Raw genomic sequence first — 27,731 nt, 5'->3', positions numbered from 1 at the left:
TTGCAGACGACACCAAATTGGGAGGGATAGCCAATAGTCCAGAGGACAGGAGCAGAATTCAAAACGATCTTGACAGATTAGAGAGATGGGCCAAAACTAACAAAATGAAGTTCAACAGTGACAAATGCAAGATACTCCACTTTGGCAGAAAAAATGAAATGCAAAGATACAGAATGGGGGACAATGCCTGGCTCGAGAGCAGTACGTGTGAAAAAGATCTTGGAGTCCTCGTGGACAACAAGTTAAACATGAGCCAACAATGTGATGTGGCGGCAAAAAAAGCCAATGGGATTTTGGCCTGCATCAATAGGAGCATAGTGTCTAGATCTAAGGAAGTAATGCTACCCCTCTATTCTGCTTTGGTTAGACCACAACTGGAATATTGTGTCCAATTCTGGGCACCACAATTCAAGAGAGATATTGACAAGCTGGAATGTGTCCAGAGGAGGGCGACTAAAATGATCAAGGGTATGGAGAACAAGCCCTATGAGGAACGGCTTAGGGAACTGGGCATGTTTAGCCTGAAGAAAAGAAGGCTGAGAGGAGACATGATAGCCATGTATAAATATGTGAGAGGAAGCCACAGGGAGGGGGGAGCAAGCTTGTTTTCTGCTTCCTTGGAGACTAGGACGCGGAACAATGGCTTCAAACTACAAGAGAGGAGATTCCATCTGAACATTAGGAAGAACTTCCTGACTGTGAGAGCCGTTCAGCAGTGGAACTCTCTGCCCCGGAGTGTGGTGGAGGCTCCTTCTTTGGAAGCTTTTAAGCAGAGGCTGGATGTCCATCTGTCGGGGGTGATTTGAATGCAATATTCCTGCTTCTTGGCAGGGGGTTGGACTGGATGGCCCATGAGGTCTCTTCCAACTCTTTGATTCTATGATTCTATGATTCTACATGGCTATCATATCCCTCCTCAGCCTTCTCTTCTTCAGGCTAAACATGCCCAGCTCCTTAAGCCGCTCCTCATAGGGCTTGTCCTCCAGATCTTTTATCATTTTAGTCGCTCTCCTCTGGACACATTCCAGCTTGTCAATATCTCTCTTGAACTGTGGTGCCCAGAATTGGACAGAATTGGATTTGAATGCAATATTCCTGCTTCTTGGCAGGGGGTTGGACTGGATGGCCCATGAGGTCTCTTCCAACTCTTTCATTCTATGATTCTATGAACACCGCGCAGGCACATTGGAACAACCATGTCTTCAAGCTCCTCCTAAAGATTGCCAGAGTTGGGGCATGTCTGATGTCCTTAGGAAGTGAGTTCCAGAGTCGAGAGGCCATCACCGAGAAGGCCCTCTCTCTCGTCCCCACCAATCGCGCTTGCGATGCAGGTGGAAGCGCGAGTAGGGCCTCTCCAGATGATCGAAGAGATTGTGTGGGTTCATACACAGAAATGCGGTCAAAGTGCTATGGGATTCACAGGTAGGCAGGTCCCAAACCGTTCAGAACTTTGTAGGTAGGAACCTGCACCTTGAATTCGGTCCGGAAAATGAATGGCAGCCAGTGGAGCTCCTTAAAGAGGAGGATTGACCGCTCCCTGTAAGGAGCACCGGTTAACAACAGAAAAAGCCCTGTCCCTCGTCCCCACCAAATGTGCCTGCAATGCGGGTGGGATCGCGAGCAGAGGCTCTCCGGATGAATGAAGAGAGCGTGTGGGTTCGTAAACGGAGATGCGGTCACGCGGGTAGGCAGGTCCCTGTTTTTACTTTAATTCTTGTCTAGCAACACTCCACACTTGTCTGGGAAATGTCTGATCCTCTCATTCCTGCAGAGGCATATGCAGAGGATGAGTAAGCTGTGGAGACTGAAAGGGCAGAGCCATAAATTATATTCCCTTGAGCTCACACATACACAAACACTACCTTTCCCAATCCAAGCAGCGATGGTGTCTATTGATACTTGAAAACCACTGCGCTGCCTTATCTGCTCTGTCATGCCATACGTTCATCACAGGATATCTTGGAGACTTGTATCAAGAAGCTTTAGTCAATCACAGCTCCATGCTAAAGGTGTTTGCACATTGCACACAATGAAAAAAAGAAATGGCGAGAAAGGGACACTTATTTTGCATGTAATGGGGCAGGGACAACAATCCCACAGAACATGCAAAATTAAAACATATTTCTCTCACAGTCACAGGTGCAGCTTAGCAGCTGATCTGTGGACAGGACACAAGAAATCTGATTTTGCTTTTACAATCTTAGTACTTCTGCTCTCCAAAGTCTTCATGAGGTTACCTCTTTATTTATTCCTCTGTGTGCCCCCCTCAAGACTGACTTCTTGGTTTCACCTTTCCGTTTCCATCTGCAACCAAAACAAACCCAAGATGTGTAACTGCATTTGTTCATGTACTGATGTAAGACATTTATACCCTCATTTCCAGTTTGCATAGAACATGCATATATCTGTCCCTTGTACAGGGTGAGGTAGCATAACTTACTTTTTTCAAAACTTAATAAAACCCATTGCTTGAATCAGAATTTTTTATTTTTTTAAATAATGTAGATGTTGAGATTAATTTCACAGTTCAGCAGCAGATCGGTTGCACAACTTCAACGCTTTACAGTAGCTTCTTCCTGCACAGTATTTTCGGTCAACTGCTCCCACAGCCTGCAGTCACTCTGGAACCTTTTACATACACTTGAGCACATGCCCGGCCATTGTCAGTTTTACCATTGTCTTTCCCCCAGTCTAGATGATATTACAAACTTGCCACAGCATGCAGTTATATCTTGTCTTTGCAGACAGGTTCTTTTAATTATATATTGCCTTCGACGAACATCACAGCACAAGGAGAAGTATACATTGTACATGACTTCCTTATATACAATTCTGTACCTTTACACAAAGCAATCTCTGATTGGTTCCCAACTCATTAACTTAACTCAGACCCAGGATTACATCATTCAAAATCACCTGGACTAGGCCAGAACACATTCCCCAAATGAAGTGAATGCATGACTCAGCATTTCCAATAGAAGCATATTAGCAGTGCATGACTCAGCTATATTACATTACAATACATTGTAAAACCTGACAGTAGACGTATACCTAAAGTTTTGTTTTACGTAGTTTTCAAGATCAAATTAGGGAGGTGACGTCCCCCATTCTCAATTCTCCATACACTGAGTAAACCGATTTCTGCCGTTTGTCATGACTCTTGCCAGCATAGCAGGCATTATGTTGGCAATTTCTTCCTGGATGTTGGTCTTCAAATCTTGTAGGGTCCTTGGACGGTTCACATAAACACGGGATTTCATAGAAAAAAATCACAAGGGGCCAAATCTGGAGAGCGGGCCGGCCACTCCAAATCCGCTCGAAAAGTAGGCCTCAATGGCAGAAGCACGCTCCTCATTGTTCCAACGCATGGCGACTGAACTGTGTCAGGACAAAACTTTATACTCCCGCCTCTCGAACGAGACCACTAGCGCTCCACTACGTCTTCAACCGACTGAATAGCGCTCATTTTAAAAAATGAAGTTATGCTGCCTCACCCTGTATTTATCCCAGCCCTTCAACTAGGTCACCTCATAGTTGACATTTTTGTGGTCTGCTCTTTTTCATCTACATGACTTTTAAAAGGCCCCAATTTAATCTGATAATATTTAAGAATAGATGTGATTACTTTATTGGCAAAATGAAATAACACTTTTTGCTCTGATTTATCTATGTACATCGCTGGCTTGTAAGGTGTTAAAGATACAGGTACACTTTATTTATTTCGTATCAAAAGCATTTTATAAATTAGTAGAAAAAAATAAAAATAGAAGGCTAAATATCTTTTGACCATAAATAATAATCTATATAAATAAAAATGTAATGTTCGTTTGTGCTATTCACAGAACTCAGAAACCACTGGGGCAATTGACACCAAATTTGGACACTATGTCCCTAACAACCCAATGTATGTTCTCCACTCAAAAAAACAACAAAAACCAAAAGCAGAAAGGACTCCTAACTGCATGTCCACAAAGGAGAAACTGCATGTCTACAAAGAGACCCATGACCACGCCCCTTCCTCCTCCTTGCGGGGAAACAGCTGGCCATTAAAGCCAGGCGCATGTGCATGGCCACACACACACAAGCGAGTGGAGTGGAGGTAGAGGCTTGCCGCATGCAGCTTCTTCTCTTCCCCTCCTATGTCAGGAGAGCAGTCTCCTCCTCCTTTTCCTGTTGGAAAGTGCCAGCAGCAGCAACAGAGTGCTCCACGCAAAGAAGAAGGGGAGGAAGAGGAGGGGGAGGGGGAAGGGGCGAGGAAGGTCCACGGTGCTTGAATGAAGGACCTTCCTTCTCTCCCTCCCTTCCCTTCTTTCCTCCCTTTCCTTTCTTTCCTTTTCTTCTTTCTTTCTCCTTCCTTTCCTTCTTTCCCTCCTTCCCTTCCTTCCTGTCCCTCCTTCCTTTTTCCTTTCCTTCTTTTCCTCCCTCCCTCCTTTTCCTCCTTCTTTCCCTTTCTTCATTTCCTTCCCCTTCATTTCCTTCCTTCCCTCCCTCCTTTCTTCAGCCCCCTCCTTTCTTTCCCTCCTTCCTTCCTCCCTCCCTTCCTGTCCCTTCTTTCTTTTCCTTCCTTTCCCTCTTTTCCTCCCTCCCTTCCTTTTTCCTTCCTTCATTCCTGTCCCTCCTTCCTTCCTTCTTCCTTTCCTTCTTTCTATGTAAGATATAAATACAATATTAAAAGGAAGGGACAGTCAAGAAGTAATGAGAGAAGGAGGGAAAGAGGGAAGGAAGGAAGGAGAGAAGGAGGGAGGGAAAGAAGGAAAGAAAGAAAGATAGAGAAGCAAGGAAGGAGAGAAGGAAATAAAAAAGTGAAAGGAAAAAGAGAGGGAAGGAAGGAGAGAAGGAACGAAAGATAGGGAAGGAAGGAAGGAACCAAAGGGCAAAGAAAGGGAGGAAAGAAACAGGTAGAGATGGAAGAAAGATGAGAGATAGGGAAAGAAAAAGAGGAAAGGAAGGAAAGAGGGAAGGAAGGAGAGAAAGAGGGAGGGAAGGTTGGCCACAGCAACGCGTGGCGGGTACAGCTAGTCAATAAATAAATAAATAAATAAATAAATATTAATACAGGTACACTAAGACTCCATGATGAAATCTGATACACACATCCAAAACACAATTCTATATATCAGGTTTGAATGCCAATCTTTGACATCTCAATGTACCATTTCTATAATGGTGAGATACAAATGGTTTTTAATATATTTTGCCTGACAAAGCTAGTGGAGAATTGGAAGTTTGCATGATGTGTTTTGTGTATTTTGGTTGAATACAGTAATAAAAATATTCTGGGTTTGGTTTTTTTTTTTTGGCCTTGGATTTTGTTTTATTTTATAGAACCCTAGAGGGCATGCATTTATTGGGGATCATTTCAAGAGCGCCACCATATCTGTTTAAATAATATTGTATGTAAAATGACCTTTAGTAAAATGACCACGTGTATAAATGTATATGAAACATCAATAAATGTTATGTTTAGACAGGGATATCATCATGTACATATATTCCAAAATCCCTGTCTTGAACTCCAGATCCTTTGAATGAAATCCACTCACAAAGTAGTTTGGAAACAGATCCATTTATTTCCAGACCCCCCAAAATCCAAAACACTTCTGTTCCCAATAATTGCGGCTAAGGGATATTCATGGCCAAAACTGGGAGTGGATACCTGCAAACACAGTCCCACTACATCAGTGGTTCTCAACCTTCCGAATGCCGTGACCCCTTACCACAATTCCTCATGTTGTGGTGACCCCCAACCATAACATTATTTTCCTTGCTACTTCATCACTGTGATTTTGTTACTGTTATGAATCGTAGTGTAAATATCTGATATGCAGGATGTATTTTTATTCACTGGACCAAATTTGGCACAAATAACAGATGCGCCCAAGTTGGAATACTGGTGGGTTTGGGGGGGGGGGGGGATTGATGTTGTCATTTGGGAGTTGTAGTTGCTGAGATTTATAGTAAAACTACAATCAAAGAGCATTTTGAACTCCGCCAATGATGGAAATGAACCAGACTTGGCACACAGAACTCCCACGACCAACAGAAAATACTGGAAGGCAAAAAATTGGGCTTCATGCAGGAAGAAAACATCTGGGACCAAATTATAAAAATTAAGAAAAAAACAATATCACTTATATACCAAAAACTACTAGAATGGAGTACGGAGGAAGAAAGAATTAAAGAATGTATGATAAAATGGGCTACCAATATAGGAAGATCAATAAATTTGGATGAATGGGAAACTATCTGGAAAAAGAAATTAAAATACACAAAGGCGTATGATCTAAAGGAAAATTGGTTTAAACTATTTTACAGGTGGCACTTAACACCTCAGAAATTGGGAAAATTCTACAAGAATATAAACACAAAATGTTGGAAATGCGGGGAAACAACAGGCACGTACTACCACATGTGGTGGCACTGCAGAAAAGCAAAATTATATTGGAAAGAGATTCAGAAAAGATTACAACAAATATTGAAGATACAAATCCCACTCTCTCCGGAAATATTCTTATTAGGTATAACAAATGACAAAACAGAACAAAATGTGGACAAACTAATGTTCTTAGCAACAACAGTGGCGAGAATATGCTACGCCAGATACTGGAGAAAGGAGGAGATACCGAAGATAGAGGAATGGGAGGCGAAGCTTCTGGAAGTAAAAAACATGGACAAACTAAGTTACCTAATTCAGAAATATAAAGGGAAAATAGAAAAAGAGACAGACTGGACAAGCATAGACGAATACTTTGAACAGAAATGACTTAGAAATCAAAGATGGGAGGAACGATACTCTCCACGACCTGAAGGAAATATAAAAGTAGCCGAGAAAGGGAATACAAGGAAAGAAGAAAGAAAAGGAAGACTCCTCACGGTAGTCACTCGGAAGGCAGCCCGAAGGAAGGGGGAAACCTCGATTTTTGTCTCTAGTTTCTTTTAATTCACTGCTACACTTTTCCTTGCTATTTATTTCTCACCTCCACACTCCTGCACTTATATCTCCCTATTCTGTCCATCTTTGTCTTACTCTCCCTCTTTCTTCTCATTCCTTTTCCCCTCTTTCTGATTCTCTATACTGTGCTACTTTTAAGCAAACCGCAAATCTTGCGGGTTCTTTTTTAATTACATGTACTTGAAAATTTGAATAAAGATTATTAAAAAAAAAAAAGAAAATACTGGAAGGGTTTGGTGGGCACTGACCTTGAGTTTGGGAGTTGTAATTCGCCTACATCCAGAGAACACTGTGGACTCAAACAATTATGGATCTGGAGCAAACTTGGCACAAATACTCAATTTGCACAAATGTGAACACTGGTGGAGTTTGGGGGAAATAGACCTTGACATTTGGGAGTTGTAGTTGCTGGGATTTATAGTTCACCTACAATCAAAGAGCATTCTGAATCCCACCAATGATAGAATTGGGCCAAACTTCCTACACAGAACCCCCAGGACAAACAGAAAATACTGTGTGTTCTGATGGTCTATGGTGACCCCTCTGACTCCCCCTGGCAACCTTCCCAGGGGTCCCGACCCCCAGGTTGAGAAACACTGCACTACATAGAAACACAGCAGCTCTGGAAAACCCAACAAAGGAGTTGAAAATTCTGGTGCCAGTAACAATCTTGCTTTCCATCACTCCTTAGTTGGGGAGGATCCAAAACATTCCAGCTTGAGAGTCCAGACATGGTAGGGTTTTTTAAATACAACTTGCAGACACCTAAATAGTATCTTTGTTCTAGCTTTCTTTATTGGCCTTCCACTCAACAGCTTGATTCCACCTCTGTTTACTAGTTTCTCCTTTTCTCCTTCAAAGTGGAAATCAGATTAGCTCCCTGTTGTTTAGAAGGGCTTTGAAGAGCTTCCGCCAGGCCATCATATAATCTACTGCTCTTCCTAAGATGGTCTTTTTTCTAATCCACACAGAACATAAACAGCCAAGTTATAGCAAACACAGCTTTGGGATTTCCCTGGGACCCAACTAATTCTTTCCACTTTCAGTAAAAGCATGCTCAGCATGCTCTCCTAATGCATGCAATAATTTGATTCCTTCCTTAAGTACAGATTTTCAATGGGATCCATTAACACTGAGCTATTCTCCCATCCTGAGAGATGACTTCAGTAGGCTTGATTTTTGCAGATCTGATTCAAAATCTTCTCTCTAGGAATTTCTAGGTATGATTCTATGGTCAACTTCCTCTGGTCATGTTGGAGGACTACGAGAGTTCTAGAGTGAATACCTCTCTAGGAATCTCTATGTCCTCCCATCCAATCTATATAAATAAAAATGTAATGTTCGTTTGTGGGATTAACAGAACTCAAAAACCACTGGACGAATTGACACCAAATTTGGACACAAGACACCTAACAACCCAATGTATGTTCTTCACTCAAAAAATTGATTTTGACATTTGGGAGTTGTGGTTGCTGGGATTTATAGTTCACCTACAATCAAAGAGCATTCTGAACCCCATCAACGATGAAACTGAACCAAACTTGGCACACAAAACCTCCATGGCCAACAGAAAATACTGGAAGGGTTTTGCAAGCAGTGTCCTTTGGTTTTGGAGTTGTAGTTCACCTACATCCAGAGATCACTGTGGACTCAAACAATGATGGATCTGGACCAAACTCTACACAAATACTCAATATGCCCAAAAGTGAACACTGGTGGAGTTTGGGGAAAATAGAATCTTGACAATTGGGAGTTGTAGTTGCTGGGATGTATAGCTCGCCTACAATCATAGAGTATTCTGAACCCCATCAACGATAGAATTTGCCCAAACCTCCCACACAGAACCCCCGTGTGGGCCACAGCAACGCGTGGCAGGGGACGGCTAGTTCCAGATAAAGTTGTGCCAGATGATCCAAAGCAGGGGTCCTCAAACTTTTTAAACAGAGGGCCAGGTCACAGTCCCTCAAACAGTTGGAGGGTCAGATTAAAATTTGAAAACAAACATGAATGAATTCTTATGCACACTGCACATATCTTATTTATAGTGCAAAAACATTTTAAAACAATACAATAATTAAAATTATGAACAATTTTAACAAATATAAACTTATTAGTATTTCAGTGGGAAGTGTGGGCCTGCTTTTCGCTGATGAGATAGGGTTGTTGTTGTTGTGTGCTTTCAAGTAGTTTCATACTTAGGTTGACCCTGAGCGAGGGCTGGGTAAATGACTTTTGAGGACCACATCCAGTCCCCGGGCCTTAGTTTGAGGACCCTTGATCTAAAGTATCCTAGAGAGGTATTCTCCCAGGTTAAAAAAAAGCAAACTTTTTATTTACGGTTTTTCACTTTCATGGAGGCCCTTGTCCCTACCACAGCAAATGTGAAGGACTGATTGTTTTAAACATATATGTAATATGGAGAGACAGACTTCCAAGCCCCAGAAAGTGTATATGACAAATATCAAGACCATACAGAGAATTTGAGACAAAGGTAAGTCATGCCAGTACAATTTTTCTGCTGCTTTTGTTAATAGATGGAAGAGCCCCCAATACAATCTACTTGTGGTATGTTATCCCAGGTCACAAACGCCCCCTGCTGCTACAAACTTCAGCATTACAGGATAATCTATAGAAGGAAATCCACTATCAAATAAAACACAAGCTGTTCACAGCTTCACTAGTCCCAGCTGGTATCTGAGGGCCCTTCCACACAGCCCTATATCCCTACCAGAATATCAAGGCAGAAAATACCACATTATATGAATGTAGAGTCAGAAAACCCAGTTCAAAGCAGATATTGTCAAATTTTCTGCCTTGATATTCTGGGATATAGGGCTGTGTGGAAGGGCCCCAAGTATGAATCCACTTTTATTTATTTATTATTTATTTATTCACAGCTTTTATATTCCGCCCTTCTCACCCTGCAGGGGACTCAGGGAGGATTACAGTGTACACATATATGGCAAACATTCAATGCCAATATTTGACATACAAACATATACAGACATACACAGAGGCTATTTAACCTTTCTGGCCACCGGGGAGCTGTCGCTTTCATTGTCCATCTGCGACGCTGATGAAGCACTTCCGCATTCCCCGCATGCTTCCCCGCTGGAATGCTTTGCTGGAGTCTTCTTTATGGCCTCATAAATCAGTTAATTTAGCCTCCCCACACTTTAAGGTGGTACCTTATTTTCCTACTTGACAGATGCAACTGTCTTTTGGGTTGCAAAGGTCGACAACAGGCTACACACAATTGGTTGGAAACCCACTCCAACCCGGGCTGGCTTCGAACTCATGACCTTTTGGTCAGAGTGATCTTAATGCAGCTGACACTCAGCCAGCTGCGCCACAATCCCGGTGCCCTTAAACTTTTGGTTTAAGGCTGAACTTTAAAGGAACTGTCCAGGATACTAGATCCTAATCACAAAAAAGGTTCAATATTTGGACAGATCCCTTAAAATTCAGATTACAGTATGATCCCTCTAAAAGCAGAACAGATCTACATTATTTCACTTAAACACTTCATGGCCTCTTGTAAAAGCTTACACCCTCTTCATGGTAACTTTGTTGTTTTGTAAATTCCAAGCTGCTACGCTAAAGTCACAGAAACAAAGGGGGAAAAGAAAAGATGGCAAACATATGAACTCCATGAATTCTTTTTGTTCTCTTACAATTGAAGTCGAACATAACCCCCCCCCCATAAGAGATAGTAACTTATAGTTTTGCTAAGGGCAAGGATGCCAGGCTGGATAATAAGGGTTAAGCCTTGGTCAGTTTGGTGTGTATCATTTAATCAAGGCTTTATGCTCTATTTTCATATGTCTACAGCAGAAAGTAACCAATTATTTGAATTTTCCCATCTGAGGCACACCTGGGCTCCAGAATGCATTGTCTCCCTTCATCCCGCCTCCCTCCCTTCTGATTCGCTGGAGCGTCAAGGCAGTAAGAGCCTCCTGATAGGCTCTGGCATCCTGCGAAAGCCCTGTGATTGGCCCTGATGCATGGGGGACGGCCAAGTCTCCTCCCAGCTGTTTGCGCGTCAGCCAATCCCCTTCGAGCTGGGTGAGAGGGGGGAGTGGGAATTTTGAAACTCACAACTCTGTATTTTCTATAAAAATGGCCTTTACTTCTGTAACCACATGCTCTGCCTGGTGAATGATTGCTGCTCTGCATCCTTTTCAGCGGAATCGCAAATAAAACATCTCGCTGGCACTTCCTTCAACTTGGTGAGACCTTTTATTGGGAAAAATCAGGGATTGGGTGCTTCTCTGTCTCGCAGGGAAAAAGAACTCTTTGATAAGTCTAATTGGTCTCTGGCTCCTGGCAAAGACCCCTAAATTCCTGCTCTATAACACAATGATCTCTCAAACAGAATGACAGAGAGTTTGTTTTGCTTCCCTTGTAGCATACATTTGGCTTAACTAAAGCTGTGCATGATTCCACTTCCTTGGTAGTCAAGTTGATCAAGACCACAAGGATCTGTTTCCACCTCTAGATTAATATCTGGAGCATTTAGACCAGGGGTCCTCAAACTAAGGCCCGTGGGCCGGATACAACCCTCCAAGGTCATTTACCCAGCCCTCACTCAGGGTCAACCTAAGTCTGAAATGACTTGAAAGCACACAACAACAACAACAACAACAACAACAACAACAACAACAACAACCCTATCTCATCAGCCAAAAGCAGGCCCACACTGCAAGGGTTTGGTGGGCATTGACCTTAAGTTTGGGAGTTGTAGTTTGCCTACACCCAGAGAGCACTGTGGATTCAAACAATGATGGATCTGGATCAAACTCGGCATGAATATTCAATATGCCCAAATGTGAACACTGGTGAAGTTCAAGGAAAATAGACCTTGACATTTGGGAGTTGTAGTTGCTGGGATTTATAGTTCACCTAAAACCAAATAGCATTCAGAAGCCCACCAATGATAGAATTAGGCCAGAAACAGAAAATGACCAACAGAAAATACTGTCTGTGATGGTCTTTGGCAACCCCTCTGACACCCCCTCGCGACCCATCCAGGGGTCCCGACCCCCAGGTTGAGAACCACTGGGTTAGTAGGTGTTTTGTGTCCAAATTTTGTGTCAATTCACCCAGTGGTTTTTGAGTTATATTAATCCCACAAACGAACATTACATTTTTATTTATATAGATTGGTTTCTAATATTATAAAGGTCTTATAGAATTACTGTTTTGTTACTGGAAGAAAACAACACTTTTACATTTCAAGAAATGCATAAAGTAAGGCTCAAATATAGTTGGCTCTCCATATCCATGGATTCTGCACCCACAGATCCCTCCCCCCAGCCAAAAACAAACCTTGAGTTTCCATTTTATGTAAGGGACACCATTTTTGCTATGCCATCATACATAATGAGACGTGAGCATGGGAGGTTCTAGAACCAAACATTGTCAATTGTAATAAATAGTATGATTGCAGGAGAAATCTGAGGACACCTCCAGTTTTGAAGCCCATACCAAGAGAATGAATATGCATGCTGGCTACAAAGAAAAGGACAATTTAGGCAATTAAGGTTTGTCTTCTTGCAAACAGTATTCTGCATAAAGCTGCAAGATCAGCATGTAACCAGGGCCTTTTAAAAAAACTATGGATAATTCTCATTATCTCCAAACCCCCAGTGAAGTTAATCACTGTAATGGAACATTCAGAACCATGCTAACAATTTACTTTCTCTTTATCAGTGTCTTTGTTGGATTTCTATAACATGCCCTCAGAGGCGGCCCTAGGTAATTTTCAAAGGTAAGCAAACAGTATTTTGCCCCCCCCCCCCCCAAAATCAATCATTGATATATATTTTCTGTTCGTCGTGGGAGTTCTGTGTGCCATATTTGATTCAATTCCATCATTGGTGGAGTTCAGAATGCTCTTTGATTTTAGGTGAACTATACATCCCAGTAACTACACTTGCCACACTTGCTCCCTTGCCTGGCCCGCTTTGGGTCCGGAGGCGTGCCTGAAGACCCCAGCGTGTGCACCAAAAGTCACCTCTTCTCCTGACTTTCTCCTCAGCCATTGGGACCAAGAGAGAGAGAGAGAGAGAGAGAGAGAGAGGTGGAGATGCTCCCCTTTCCTAAAGGTAGGCGCAAAAACAAAGGAGGGAGCGGAGGTGGGAGATACCTCCAGCCGGAGGGACTCTCTCTCTTTCTCTCTCTCGGTCCCAATGGCTGAAGAGAAAGTCAGGAGAAGAGGCGACTTTTGGTGCGCACACTGGGGTCTTCAGACAAGCCTCCAGACCCGAAGCGGGCCAGACGAGGCGTCTCCGCCCCTTGGCCCACCCGCGGATTGGGGAGAGGAGAGGAGGCGGGTGGAGCGCCGGGGGATCGGGAAAGGGAGCCCATCATGGGGAAAGGATCGAATGCGGAGAACGATTGAGCGCCGGCTCTGCTTGTGCACCCGGTGGCCGGGTGGAGCAGGAACGAGAGGCGCTAGGCGAGGCTCAAGGGTCCGGCCCCTTTGGGAAGAGGCTCGCCCGGCAGCGAGGCAAGAAAGCCGAGGCTCCCCCCGGACTGCTAGGGCTGTTGTGAGCTGAGGGGGCGCTCCTCAAGTGGCGGTCGAGGGGCATTTACAGAGGTGCCTCTGCGCCCCTGGCAAAAAAAGTGTTCTGTGACCGCTTACTTCGCGTAATGGACGAGGTGCCCCTGCATACCCTTCTTCCAAAGAGAGGCTTCAAGGCACCTCATAATGATATTAAATGAAATAAGATAAGCACAAAATAATATTAATGATTAAAAACAGAATTAAAGTAAAAGAACAAATTAAAACAATTAAAAGCACTACTTAACAGCATATCCCCAAGAAAAGGTACAAGACTCAGCTATAACATAGCCTGTTCACATTGTTTTCAGAGATGTGGAATATACAATCATTCCGATGTGGTCTGAATACAATCCCAGCTGGCTTACTTAATGGTGAGGGATGATGAGACTTCTACTCCAGCAACATACTGAAGGGTTACTAGCATGTCTCATCTACTTTACAGGAAAAGTTTCCTCATATCTCCACTCTCTGAGCTATTGTTTGGCTGTCATACCAATGATCACGTCTTCGTCAAGAGCAACCACTCGAAACAACATTCATGACCCAGAATCAGTTTCCTGGCATAACATTCAACATGGAAAATAAATAACCAAAACTGATTTGGGAACTTCATTGTTTCAGAATTTCTTGCACACAAAAAATCTGGTTCTATTGATTTATACATTATTTCAGAGCATAACCAGGATTCCACTAGAAGAGATTTAAGGTTTCAGAGTATCAAACCCTGTTAGGCAGAAATATACCATGTGTCAAACTAGGAATCTGGAAGAGCAGAGTTCAAATTTCCCCTCAGTCTCGGAAAAAATCTGGCCAAGAAAAAAACTATAACAGGGTCACCACATGTTGGCATCAACTTGTAAACATATAACAATTTGCAAGGGGAAAAATCATGAGGCTATATTTCAACTATAGCTATATTTCAACTTTCAACTATACTTCCCAATGTAAGCTGTGGCATTGTATATTTGCTATGTTATTATTTAATTTTTGTTAATCTGTTGTTACATTTTATGTTGATGTGGTTTGTTTTGGGTTAGGGTGGGATGGATTATTTTGTCTTGGTATAGTTTTTATGGCATTGAATATTTGCCAATATTTGTTGTTAACCACCCTGATCCCCTCAGGAAAATAGGGTGGGATATAAATAAAGTTTATTATTATTATTTGAAACACAACAAGGTGAGTCCACAGCAGACAAGATTACTCTGCTGGCTGTTGTATTGGATCACACGTCGGACACTTCCCAAGTGCCTAGGACTGTGTGATGTATTGGCGAATGATGAGTGCAGATCCCAGTAAGGTGGCCTTTTGCAGATGGTAATTTTGTCAGCGCAGATTGTGTTTAAGTGCAGGCCAAGGTCTTTAGGCACTGCACCTAGTGTGCCGATCATCACTGGGACTACCTTTACTGGCTTGGGTCAGAGTCTTTGCAGTTCGATCTTTAAATCCTCATATCGTGTCAGCTTTTCCAGTTGTTTCACTTCAATCCTGCTGTCACCTGGGATTGCAACATCGACAATCTACACTTTGTTTTTCAACATGATTGTGAGGTCAGGAATATTATGCTCCAAAACTCTGTGTGTCTGAATTCGGAAGCCCCAGACGAGTTTGGCGTGTTCATTCTCTGTAACTTTTTCCAGCTGGTGATCCTACCAGTTCTTTGTCGCAGGCAGGTGGTATTTGTGGCACAATGAATCATCTGAGCAAGGGTGTTATGCCTCTGCTTGTAGTCTGTCTGCGCGATCTTCTTGCAGCAGCTGAGGATGTGATCTATTTATTTATTTATTTATTTATTTATTTTTTGCACTTGTTAACCGCCACTCTCAGCCCGAAGGCGACTCGTGGCGGTGTACAGAACATAGAACATAAAGACAACAGTTACAATAGATCAGGGCCATAACATACATCTTACTAACACACAGCTAATTAAACTAAAAATCCGCTTCGTCTTGTTTGGGTCATAATCAATCTCATGGTCATAATCCATTCCGATGGTCATTCCAAAAACATAGCACTTAGTTGAAGGCCTTTTCGAAGAGCCAGGTTTTCAGGCCCTTGCGGAAGGCCATAAGGGAAGGCGCTTGTCTGATTTCAGCAGGGAGGGAGTTCCACAGCCGGGGGGCCACCACCGAGAAGGCCCGCTCTCTAGTCCCCGCCAGGCGTGCCTGTGAGGCAGGCGGGACCGAGAGAAGGGCCTCCCCGGATGATCTCAAGGTCCTCGTGGTTTCATCTGCTTCCTTGCAGAGTCTACATTTGGGATCTGTTGTCAACTTTTCAATTCTGGCTTTGATGGCATTTTTCTAATGGCTTGTTCTTGGGCTGCCAGAATCAGGCCCTCCGTCTCCTTTTTCAGAGTCTCATTTGTGAGCCACAGCCATGTTTTTTCTTTGTCAATTTGGCTCTCAATTTTTGCCAGAATCTGTCCATGGAGAGCCTTCTTTTGCCAATTTTCTCTTCTACTCTGAATTGTGTTTTTATGATATTTGCTCTTTGTATTTTGTACTTTAAGCAGTTTACTATTGACTTTCCTCAATGTTGGTTCTTGACTGCCTTTCACATAATCTGCCAGTGCATTTTTCTCTTATTGTACAGTTTGTTTCACTTGCAGAAGCCCTCTGCCTCCTGATTTTCTGGGCAGGTAAAGTCTACGCGGGTGTAATGAGTAATGGATTGTCATCAGTTTTCTGTTTTTCTGTCCAGATCATCCAGCTCTGCTTGCGTCCAGTTCACAATTCCAGCCTTGTATCTAATGACGGGGATGGCTCAGGCCTTGATCGTATTTCTGCCATTTAATTTGCTGTTCAAAACCTTTCTGAGTCTTTGGATATATTCTTTGCTGATCACATTTTTCACTTGCCCAGGCTTCAGGCTGATTGCACTTTATGGTTCGTCTGTTTGGCATCTCTATGCCCTCGCTGTGTGTAATTTTCCCTTTCTTTACTGTGGCACATTTGTATAGGCCAAACTCCATACTGATGTCAGTGCTGAAGATTCTGACTGTGTTGGTCAGTGACCCGATTTCTGTTTCTGATTTTCCGTAAAGCTTTAGCTCATCCATGTACAGCAAGTGGGATTTTTTTGGTGAATTTCTTGTTGTTTGGTAGCCCAGTTTTGTTTTCTGTAGAATTACTGACGGTGTTATGCCTCTGCTTGTAGTCTGTCTGTGCGATCTTCTTGCATTTATTCTAATGTCTTGTTCTTGGGCTGCCAGAATCAGGCCCCATTATTATTATTATTATTATTATTATTATTACTATTACTATTACTATTTCTGGGAGAAATGTCTTTTGGAGTGTGATTACATAAACCCTTATTGATTTCATGGACAAAGGGTGATGTTGTACACTTTTTCATCTCAGCATCCACCACAGAAACACCAAGTAGAATTGCTAGTCACCTCTTATTACAGGGAGTTCCCTATTTAAGGACTAAAAAGCCTGTTACTTATAGGATTGCCAGGTGTTCCTTCTTATAAGGAAAGTCCATTATTTGAAGGATGATTTTTTAAGTTTTAAATAGACCAATGCAAAAACAAACCTGTATTTTGGGGTGTGAGCCCTTCATAAGGACAAAAAATGTATGCATCATATAATGTATGAAAATGGGCAATGGAAATTTACAGAGAAATATATAACTAAGTTAACTGAAATCAATATGGTAGATTCTCAAGTTCAGCAGCACCCATGCTGGTTAGCTTAGAATCTACTGTACTTTCATTTGGTATTTAGGCAAAACACAAGCTTGTTAATATTTACAGTAGGACCCTGTATCCATGGGTATTATGTTCCCTGACTTTGCAGATAATAGTAAACCCCACTGAAAGGAAGGGCTTCTGGTCCAAACATATATAAAGTCATGCTGGAGGACTTTAAAAATGCCTAGAGATGACACATTTTGTAAGACAAAGATCAATGAAACAGTGGGTTCAGGAGTCATATTGTAAAACAGTAATCCAAATACAATGGCATTTCAGAGGTGAGAAATTTCCCGGTGGCGATGATGTGATTTGGGACCAGCTCAAATCTTATTTTGGACATTCATTCACGCCTGTTTGTTTGCTCTTGGCATGCTTGACTGTGACTGTGTCTGCACGGCATGTCAGGCTAGACAATGCCTAAACGTAGCAGGGGAACCTTTTAGTTACCGGCTTAATCCGGTTTGCATTGAGTACAATGGACTCTCTAAAGCCCCACATGGAGCGGGGCAGAAAGGCCAGTTCAAAGGGTGCCTGTTGATGCATGTATTATTTGGGGTGGCCCAAGCTGACTCTGTGGTGCAAAACATCTAGTTTATTTTTAAAAAAAGGTAAAAATATGTTCCACAAGACAACCGGAGAAGTACAGCTCCATCTCAAAGAGGGGGTTGTCCTGCTGGTGGAGATACAGGCTGATATCAGGGTTCAAGGAAGAGCTTTCCAAACTATGTGTCATAACCCATTTGTGTGTCAGCTGCAGTGAACATAATGAGAAACCCCAGAGTGAAATCAGCAATAAATCATATTAGGTATATATATATATATACACACACATACATACATACACATATAGAATCATAGAATCAAAGAGTTGGAAGAGACCTCATGGGCCATCCAGTCCAACCCCCTGCCAAGAAGCAGGAATACTGCATTCAAATCACCCCCGACAGATGGCCATCCAGCCTCTGTTTAAAAGCTTCCAAAGAAGGAGACTCCACCACACTTTGGGGCAGAGAGTTCCACTGCTGAACGGCTCTCACAGTTAGGAAGTTCTTCCTCATGTTCAGATGGAATCTCCTTTCTTGTAGTTTGAAGCCATTGTTTCGTGTCCTAGTCTCCAAGGAAGCAGAAAACAAGCTTGCTCCCTCCTCCCTGTGGTTTCCTCTCACATATTTATACATGGCTATCATATCTCCTCTCAGCCTTCTATATACAATGAAACATTTTCATGAGATACGTTGTGTCCCCATACATTGTATGTATGCATGTATCTCTTCTGAGGGGTTGGTTTAACCTCTGCTTTTCCTGTAGAACTGGATGACTGTGTCACGAAATGAAGCATGTCTAGAAATATGTCACATGGAAAGATTAGGAAAGCTCTGATTCAAGGGCACTGACAACTGCTGTCCCCATACATTTTGTAATCAGTTTATGTACGTGTCCCTATTTTTGCGTGTATCCTTATCTTTTCTGAGGAGTCAGTTTAGCCTGTGCTTTGCCCGTAAAACTTATTTATTTATTTATTTATTGCATTTTACTCCGCTCTATTTCTACCCTGAAGGAGACTTTGAGCGGCTTCCAGTTTGACAATAATTAAATAAATGACTGAATGATTGTGTCACGAAATGGCTTTGAAAGGCAGCAGATCACAGGAGCTGTCTTCATAGACCTGTCAGTGGCTTATGATACTAAAAACCACCGCCTCCTCCTGAGAAAAATGTATAATATCACAAAGGATTACCACCTCACCCACCTCATAGGAAACCTGCTACAAAACAGGAGCTTTTTTGTTGAGTTCCAGGACCAGAGAAGCAGATGGCGGAAACAGAAGAACGGCTTGCCTCAGGGGAGTGTGCTTGCTCCATCCATGTTCAACATCTACACAAATGACCAGCCACTGCCAGAAGGGACAGAGAGTTTCATCTACGCTGATGATCGTGCCATTACTGCTCAAGCAGGGAGCTTTGAGATGGTAGAATAGAAGCTCTCCGAAGCTCTAGGTGTCCTTACCGCCTACTACAGGGAAAACCAGCTGATCCCTAATCCATCTAAAACACAGACATGTGCTTTTCACCTGAAGAACAGACAAGCATCCCGAGCTCTGAGGATTACCTGGGAAGGAATCCCACTGGAGCATTGCAGAACACCCAAATACCTGGGAGTCACGGGGTGTCTGCGCCCTACACCACTGGAGAAATTACACTGTTTAGCCGGCATTGCACTACCTGACATCCACCGGGAAGTAGCAACCAACAGTGAAAGGACCAAGGCAGTGACATCTTCAGCCCACCCCGTTTGGGTATCAGCCAGCACACCAACGACTTAAATCAAGAAATAGTTTTCTAAGAGCTACAGAGACACTTGCTTGAACATCTCAGCAAGCGAGAGTCCAAAACTGGCAGGCTCAAACCCAGAACCTCAATCAATGGCTGATACCAAATGAGGGACTCCCTCCTGGGCACACAGAAAACTCGGCAACTTGGAAGGCACTGAACAGACTGCGCTCTGGCACCATGAGATGCAGAGCCAACCTTAAGAAATGGGGCTGCAAAGTGGAATCCACGACATGGAGTGTGGAGAAGAGCAAACCACAGACCACCTGCTGCTATGCAACCCGAGCCCTGCCACATGCACAATGGAGGACCTTCTTGCAGCAACACCAGAGGCACTCCAAGTGGCCAGCTACTGGTCAAAGGACATTTAATAGAATACCAAGTCTGCAAACTTTGTGTTTTGTTTGTTTGTCTTTGTTTGTTTTTAATGCAATGCAACTGTTTTTAGTTCGCTCCTGACACACATCTTTATTAATGACTTAGATGAAGGGCTAGAATGCATGATCATCAAGTTTGCAGACAACACCAAATTGGGAGGGATAGCCAATACTCCAGAGGACAGGAGCAGAATTCAAAACGATCTTGACAGATTAGAGAGATGGGCCAAAACTAACAAAATGACATTCAACAGGGACAAATGCAAGATATTCCATTTAGGCAGAAAAAATGAAATGCAAAGATACAGAATGGGGGACGCCTGGCTCGAGAGCAGCACGTGTGAAAAAGATCTTGGATGCCTCGTGGACAACAAGTTAAACATGAGCCAACAATGTGATGCGGTGGCAAAAAAAAAGCCAATGGGATTTTGGCCTGCATCAATAGGAGCATAGTGTCTAGATCTAGGGAAGTAATGCTACCCCTCTATTCTGCCTTGGTTAGACTACACCTGGAATTTTGTGTCCAATTCTGGGCACCACAATTGAAGAGAGATATTGACAAGCTGGAGTGTGTCCAGAGGAGGGCGACTAAAATGATCAAGGGTCTGGAGAACAAGCCCTATGAGGAGCAGCTTAAGGAGCTGGGCATGTTTAGCCTGAAGAAGAGAAGGCTGAGAGGAGACATGATAGCTCTAAGATCTTCCGGGGAGGCAATCCTCTCGGTCCCATTACTGTCTCAAGCGCGGTTGGTGGGGACAAGGGAGAGGACCTTCTCGGTGGTGGGCCCCCAGCTCTGGAACGCCCTTTCAAGGGAAATAAGACTGGCCCCATCCCTCCCCTCCTTTCTTAAGAGCTTGAAGACCTGGTGGTTTCAACAAGCCTTTGAAAATGACCAGTTCTAACTCAGCCCTACACATTGTCGAATACAGCCTTATTCTTCCTACCAATTACCCTGATCATTTCCTCTAATCGGCCCCGGAATGAACAGCCACAGACCCGTCCCTAATATTATTGTTGCCTGCCCTAGCATTGCACTTAATTCCCGGGCCCCCTAGAATTTTTGGGCTTGCACAAAACTTGGCCCGGCCTTTTAAATTTTTTAATTGCCTTGAACAGGCAGGATTACTTTTAATATATGTGTGTTATGGCAACAACTTTTCTGCTTATATTTTGTTTTGTTAATCTTATGGTTATGTTGTTTTTTATTTGGTATGTTTTGTGATGATACCTGGGAACCGCTTTGAGTCCCCTCGGGGAGATGGAGTGGTATATAAATAAAGTTTTATTATTATTATTATTATTATTATTATTATTATTATTATAGCCATCTATAAGTATGTGAGAGGAAGTAATAGGGAAGAGGGAGCGAACTTGTTTTCTGCTTCCCTGGAGACTAGGACGAGGAACAATGGCTTCAAACTACAGGAAAGGAGATTCCATGTAGACATTAGGAAAAACTTCCTGACTGTGCTTTGAATGCAATTTTCCTGCTTCTTGGCAGGGGGTTGGACTGGATGGCCCATGAGGTCTCTTCCAACTCTTTGATTCTATGATTCTACTAGCCGTCCCTGCCATGCATTGCTGTGGCCAAGTCTGTTGATCTGGAAAATAAAGTAATGGTTTCTAATCTATGTAATTTCTTTATGCTTGTGGGTAAACAGTATTTCTTGTCTCTTTGTCAGTGTTAATGTGGAGATTGTCTGGTTTGCCTACTCTGGAACATGCAATATATCATTGTCTTTCTTTAGGGGTCCCTTTCAAATCGATGATATTATATCTCTCTGTGTGTGAATCATCTATATCTCTCTATATCTATGGCTGGATGGCTCTTTGTCAGGAGGGCTTTGATTAGATTTTCTTGCCCTGGTGAAGAGAGTTGGACTGGATGGCCTTAAGTATTTTCTGTTGGTGATGGGGTTCAGCATGGGAAATTTGCCCCAATTCTGTCGTTTGTGGGCTTCAGAATGCTCTTTGATTGTAGGTGAACTATAAATCCCAGTAACTACAACTCCCAAACGTCAAGGTCTATTTCTCCAAACTCCATCTGTGTTGATATTTGGGCATATGGAATATTTGTGCCAAGTTTGGTCCAGATCCATCATTGTTTGAGTCCACAGTGCTCTCTAGATGTAGGTGAACCAGAACTCCCAAACTCAAGGTCAGTGCCCACCAAATCCTTCCAGGATTTTCTGTTGATCAAGGGAGTTCCGTGTGCCAAGTTTGGTTCAATTCCATCGTTGGTGGAGTTCAGAATGCTCTTTGATTGTAGGTGAACTATAAATCCCAAGAACTACGACTCCCAAATGACAAAATAAAAAAAATTGAGTGAAGGACATACATTGGACTGTTAGGTGTCTTGTGTCCAAATTTGGTGTCAATTCCCCCAGTGGTTTTTGAGTTCTGTTAATCCACAAACGAACATTACATTTTTATTAATATAGATAGATGAAAGAGAGAGGTTCTCAACCTTCCTAATGCCGTGACCCCTTAATACAGTCCCTCATGTTGTGTTGACCCCCAACCATAACATTATTTTCCTTGCTCCTTTATAATAGTAATTTTGCTCCTGTTATGAATCGCAATGTAAATATCTGATATGCAGGATGTATTTTCACTCACTGGACCAAATTGGGCACAGATACCCGATACGCCCAAATCTCAATACTGGTGGAGTTGGGGGGAGGGGTGATTGATTTTGTCATTTGGGAGTTGTAATTGCTGGGATTTATAGTTCACCTACAATCAAAGAGCATCCTGAACTCCACCAATGATTGAATTGAATCAAACTTGGCACACAGAACACCCATGACCAACAGAAAATACTGGAAGGATTTTGTGGGTATTGACCTTGAGTTTGGGAGTTGTAGGTCACCTATATCCAGAGAGCACTGTGGACTCACACAATGGTGGATCTGGACCAAACTTGGCACAAATACTCAATATGTGCAAATGTGACCACTGGTGGAGCTTGGGGAAAATAGACCTTGACTTTTGGGGAGTTTAGTTGCTGGGATTTATAGTTCATTACAATCAAAGAACATTCTGAACTCCACAAACGGTAGAATTGGCTCAAACTTCCCATATGTGAACAAATGTGAACACTGGTGGAGCTTGGGGAAAATAGACCTTGACTTTTGGGAGTTGTAGTTGCTGGGATTTATAGTTCATTACAACCAAAGAACATTCTGAACTCCACAAATGGTAGAATTGGCTCAAACTTCCCATATGGAATCCCCATGACCATCAGAAAATACTGTGTTTTCTGATGGTCTTTGGTGACCCCTCTGACACCCCTTCGCGATCCCCTCAGGGGTCCCGACCCCCAGGTTGAGAAACACTGATATAGATAGATGAAAAAGAGAGGAAAAAATGAACCCTGTAGATAGAGGACGGAGAGAATTTCCTGCAGAGCCATGAGAGGAGAGATGTATGTACTAGGGCTGGGTGGTTTCGTTTTGTAATTTCGTAATTCGTTAAAAATTCGTTATTTTTTTTGATAACGAAGCAATATTGAACCATTCAGGAGCAACTAAAAAACGAAACGAATTTTTCCAATCCATTTCGTAATTGTTTCGTAATTGTTTCGTTATTGATTCGTAAATGTTTCGTTATTATTTCCGCATGTCTGGTGCAAGTTTTAGGGTTGCTGTTTGTTTTCTCAGTGAAAAAAAATATAATTATCACACCAACAGTCAACAACAGAGGGAGAGGGAAGCTTCAGAAGTTTTTTTTAGCGTATTGCGCGATCGTGGCAGCCATTAACGAATCGATTCGTAATCGATTCGTAATTGTTTTATGATTTCCGAAATTTCGTAAATATCGAACTTTTTTAAAGGAAAATTTCGGAATTCTTTTAAATAACGAAACGCAAAAAAACCCCCTAAAACGAATCAAGTTTAGAAACAATTTTTTCCGTGTTTGGACAGCCCTAGTATGTACGTGTCCCTCTCTCTGCTGAGGGGGTCAGTTTAACCTCTGCTTTTCCAGTAGAACTGGATGACTGTGCCACGAAATGATGCAGTTGAAACTATGGAATGCTCCTCTGGTTCAAGGGCATCCAAATGACTCTTCCTCCCTCATCCTGGAACAAGAAACTCCTTCGGTTTCCTGCTTCTCCGCCCCCCCCCCACCCCCATACCAATTTTTGACTACCTCAAACAGGTCCATTCTGGGACTTTCCCTGCCTTGAGGCTCCCGCGATGGCAAACCCCATGCATGCCAGACGGCGGGGCGATTAGTGGGCCACGTCACCAGGGTGGAGGGCGGGGGGGAGGATTAGAGCTTGTCCACAGGGCGCCATGAGGAAGGGAGGGAGGGGAGGCGGGGGAGGGGAGCCCTTGAGGGTAGGGGTCACCCTGGAGTGCGCGCGTTCCCACCCTGGAGAGCGCGCGATCCCACCCTGGAGAGCGCGCGCTCCAGGGCGCGAAGGGCCCCCGCCTCTCTTCTCCACCTCAGCGCCACCCTTCCTCTCCGGCTGGGGACCTGCGCGGGGGGCGCCCTTCAGGGACAGGGCGGAGCTCCTCCCTCCCCTCCAGCCGGAAGACTCACCTGCAGGCGTTGGCAGGGCAGGACCCTTCCCCTTCTGCTCCCCGCCTCTTCCCAAAGCAGCCCCGCTCGTCTTTCCTCCGAAGCGCCGGGTCGGGCAAGAGGAGGGCCCGCCCGCCTGCCCGCTCGCCCGCCTCTTTGGCCCGGCCTGCCCCTCCTACCTGCTGCTTCGGCGCCCAAAGGAGCCCCGCCTTCGCTCGCTGCCTGGCGAAGCACGCTGGGCCTTGTAGTCCTGCTTCTCCTCCTCCTCGGGAAGCCTCCTGAGGCCCACACCGCTGAAGAAGGGCCTTTGGAGGGATGCCTGGCTCAAGCTGGACCAGGACTGACCCAAGATGAATGCCGTTTGGGACCCCGTCTATACCATCGTCTAATCCTGTTTCTCATCCCTGATTGTCTGCTTTGAGCTGGATTCTACGGCAATCTAGGCCCCTTCTACACGGCCATATACAATCCAGATTATCCACTTTGAAGTGGGTTATCTGGCAGTGTAAACTCATATGTAGGCCCCTTCTACACGGTCATAGAATCCTAAAGTTGGAAGAGACCTCATGGGCCATCCAGTCCAACCCCCTGCCAAGAAGCAGGAATATTGCATTCAAATCACCCCTGACAGATGGCCATCCAGCCTCTGTTTAAAAGCTTCCAAAGAAGGAGCCTCCACCACACTCCGGGGCAGAGAGTTCCACTGCTGAACGGCTCTCACAGTCAGGAAGTTCTTCCTCATGTTCAGATGGAATCTCCTTTCTTGTAGTTTGAAGCCATTGTTCCGCGTCCTAGTCTCCAAGGAAGCAGAAAACAAGCTTTGGATAGTATAGGAAAGAGTTAACACTCTTACGAAACACTCATACGAAAGCTGACTGGCACAAACTGGGGATCACAACCAGATACAGTGAAGACATCTGCCCTTGCGCTGTGCTACTCCGCTGCTGAGTATGCATGCCCAGTGTGGAACACATCTCACCACGCTAAAACAGTGGATGTGGCTCTTAATGAGACATGCTGCATTATCACGGGGTGTCTGCGCCCTACACCACTGGAGAAATTACACTGCTTAGCCGGTATTGCACCACCTGACATCCGCCGGGAAGTAGCAGCCAATAGTGAAAGGACCAAGGCAGAGACATCTCCAGCTCATCCCTTGTTTGGGTATCAGCCAGCATGTCAACGACTTAAATCAAGAAATAGTTTTCTAAGATCTACAGAGACACTCGCTGGAACACCTCAGCAAACCCAGCACCTCAACCAATGGCTGATACCAAATGAGAGACTCCCCCCTGGGCACACAGAAAACTGGGCGACTTGGAAGGCGCTGAACAGACTGTGCTCTGGCACCACGAGATGCAGAGCCAACCTTCAGAAATGGGGCTACAAAGTGGAATCCACAACATGCGAGTGTGGAGAAGAGCACACCACTGACCACCTGCTGCAATGCAACCTGAGCCCTGCCACATGCACAATGGAGGACCTTCTTGCAGCAACACCAGAAGCACTCCAAGTGGCCAGATACTGGTCAAAGGACATTTAATCAACTACCAAACTCACAAATTTTGTATTTTGTCTGTTTGTTTGCTTTGTTCTGTCAGAAATGTAATATAATTTGACTGGTTGTCCTGACATGATAAATAATAAATAACACTCTTGTGACCTTTGCTTTGCGGTCTGTGGCCTTTTTTTTACCTCAGTTTACATTCCTAAGGATTTTGAAAAATTTGACTTGTTGTGGAATTGGTACTAAAGCTTCAGTTGAGACACCTTTTCCCCATGATGACTCTTTCAGGAGTGGATTTCCCTTCCTGGGGGTAGATTTCTCTCACTTCCTATTGTCTTATCCCCATTCTTAACCATGAATTGTTTATAAATCAGATGTTTGTAACTTGGGAATTGCCTGTAACTATATACCAGGGTCACATAAAAAAAAAACCCTTCGGCCAAAAGGGGTCACGAGCGGAAAAGTTTAAGATGCCCCTGTCAACAATACTATCAGATAATTCCATTTTTGGTGAAATTATTAAGGTATATTGAGGAATAGGAAATGCAAGCTGGATTTGAAGACACCCAATTTAGCCACAAAAGGGAAACCCTAAAACAAGATCAATGACTAGAACCCCTTCTACACTGTCATATAATCCACATTCAGGGATCGTCATGTTGGCCAAGCAGCCAAATACAACAACATCCAAAAATCCTAGATTTGAAACCAGCAAATATATGCGTTTGTCCTGCCTAAAGCTGAGAGCAACTTACAGCCCATTAAAATTTCATCCTCTATCCCCTTGCATCCCTGCTTGGAATGTGACAAGCACAAGCAGTGTTGTTAATGAACCTGCACACACACACACAAACCCAAAGAAAGAGCCTGTGGACGGAGACATGGCCATCATGCTGTTTCCACACAGGAAGAGCTCTTGAACTTATGAAAAGGTTGAAAGCACATTAGAGATTCCAGGAAATGCATAACAGGAGGCGCTGAGGAGTCTCATTACAGCTGTAAGAAACAGTTGGTTATCTTTCATCCTGGTCTGATCAAGGATATGAAAACAGACCCCTGAAGAGAACGACCAGTTCCCCTCCCTATTTTGAGGGTTAACGCCTTGTGGGACATGACCAAAGGAGCCTAATCTCTCTTGCTTGTGTTGTTACTTATGCACTTCTGAGAATCACTTACTGATTCTTTTCAAGGGCTACATACCAGTGGTGGGTAAGATCAAGGCAAAAGGTGGGGCCAAAAATGCCACCACATTTTAGTTCAGCTCTTAAAATCAGTAGCAAAGCATTAGGAGAGGAACCTTTTAAAACAGGTTATTTATTTATTTTATTTACTTATTTGACTTGTATACCGCTACTCCCAATTTGGCTCGGAGCGGTTTACAGCAGTAGATTAAAACAATACAATTAACTTTAAAATACAATCAAAACAAGAGCAGACATAGTCCCGAGTTATTCACCCATCGGAAGCTTGTCGGAAGAGAAAGTTTTTACAGGCTTTCCGAAAAGCAAGTAGGCCTCGGATAGATCGGGTTTCAACTGGCAAGGCATTCCATAAATAAAGGGCCATGATCAAGAAGGCCTAGTAGAGGACAGATGATAAGTCCGGATGTTGGGGACTTCAAGCAAATTTTGGTCTTCGGACCGAAGTAATCTCTGGGGTTGGTAGGGGGATAAGCGGGCCCTCAGGTACGCCGGCCCCAGACCATATAAGGCCTTAAAGGTTAATACCAGCACCTTGAAAGTAATCCGGTACTCAATTGGTAGCCAGTGCAGC

The 27,731-nt window shown here is 43.6% G+C and overlaps 1 protein-coding gene across 2 annotated transcripts in view; it reads right to left on the bottom strand.

The window, feature by feature from the left end:
• LOC132767920 (retinol dehydrogenase 8-like) overlaps positions 1 to 24,612 on the bottom strand; it is a 64,281-nt gene extending 39,669 nt beyond the window's left edge. Inside the window, exons 1-2 of one of the 2 annotated variants that reach the window (XM_067464111.1) lie at positions 24,473 to 24,612; positions 2,238 to 2,304 (exon numbers count right to left, since the gene is read on the bottom strand). The gene's annotated coding sequence lies outside the window, so the exon portion shown is untranslated. The remainder of the gene's footprint in view (positions 1 to 2,237; positions 2,305 to 24,472) is intronic. The other variant, XM_067464112.1, reaches the window with a different exon arrangement.
• Between the last annotated feature and the right edge of the window lie 3,119 nt (positions 24,613 to 27,731).

The sequence above is a fragment of the Anolis sagrei genome, chromosome 2 (assembly GCF_037176765.1).
Source record: "Anolis sagrei isolate rAnoSag1 chromosome 2, rAnoSag1.mat, whole genome shotgun sequence".
Lineage (NCBI taxonomy): Eukaryota > Metazoa > Chordata > Lepidosauria > Squamata > Dactyloidae > Anolis > Anolis sagrei.
The sequence above is the reverse complement of the archived record's forward strand: the minus strand, read 5'-3'. Positions and strand labels throughout refer to the sequence as shown.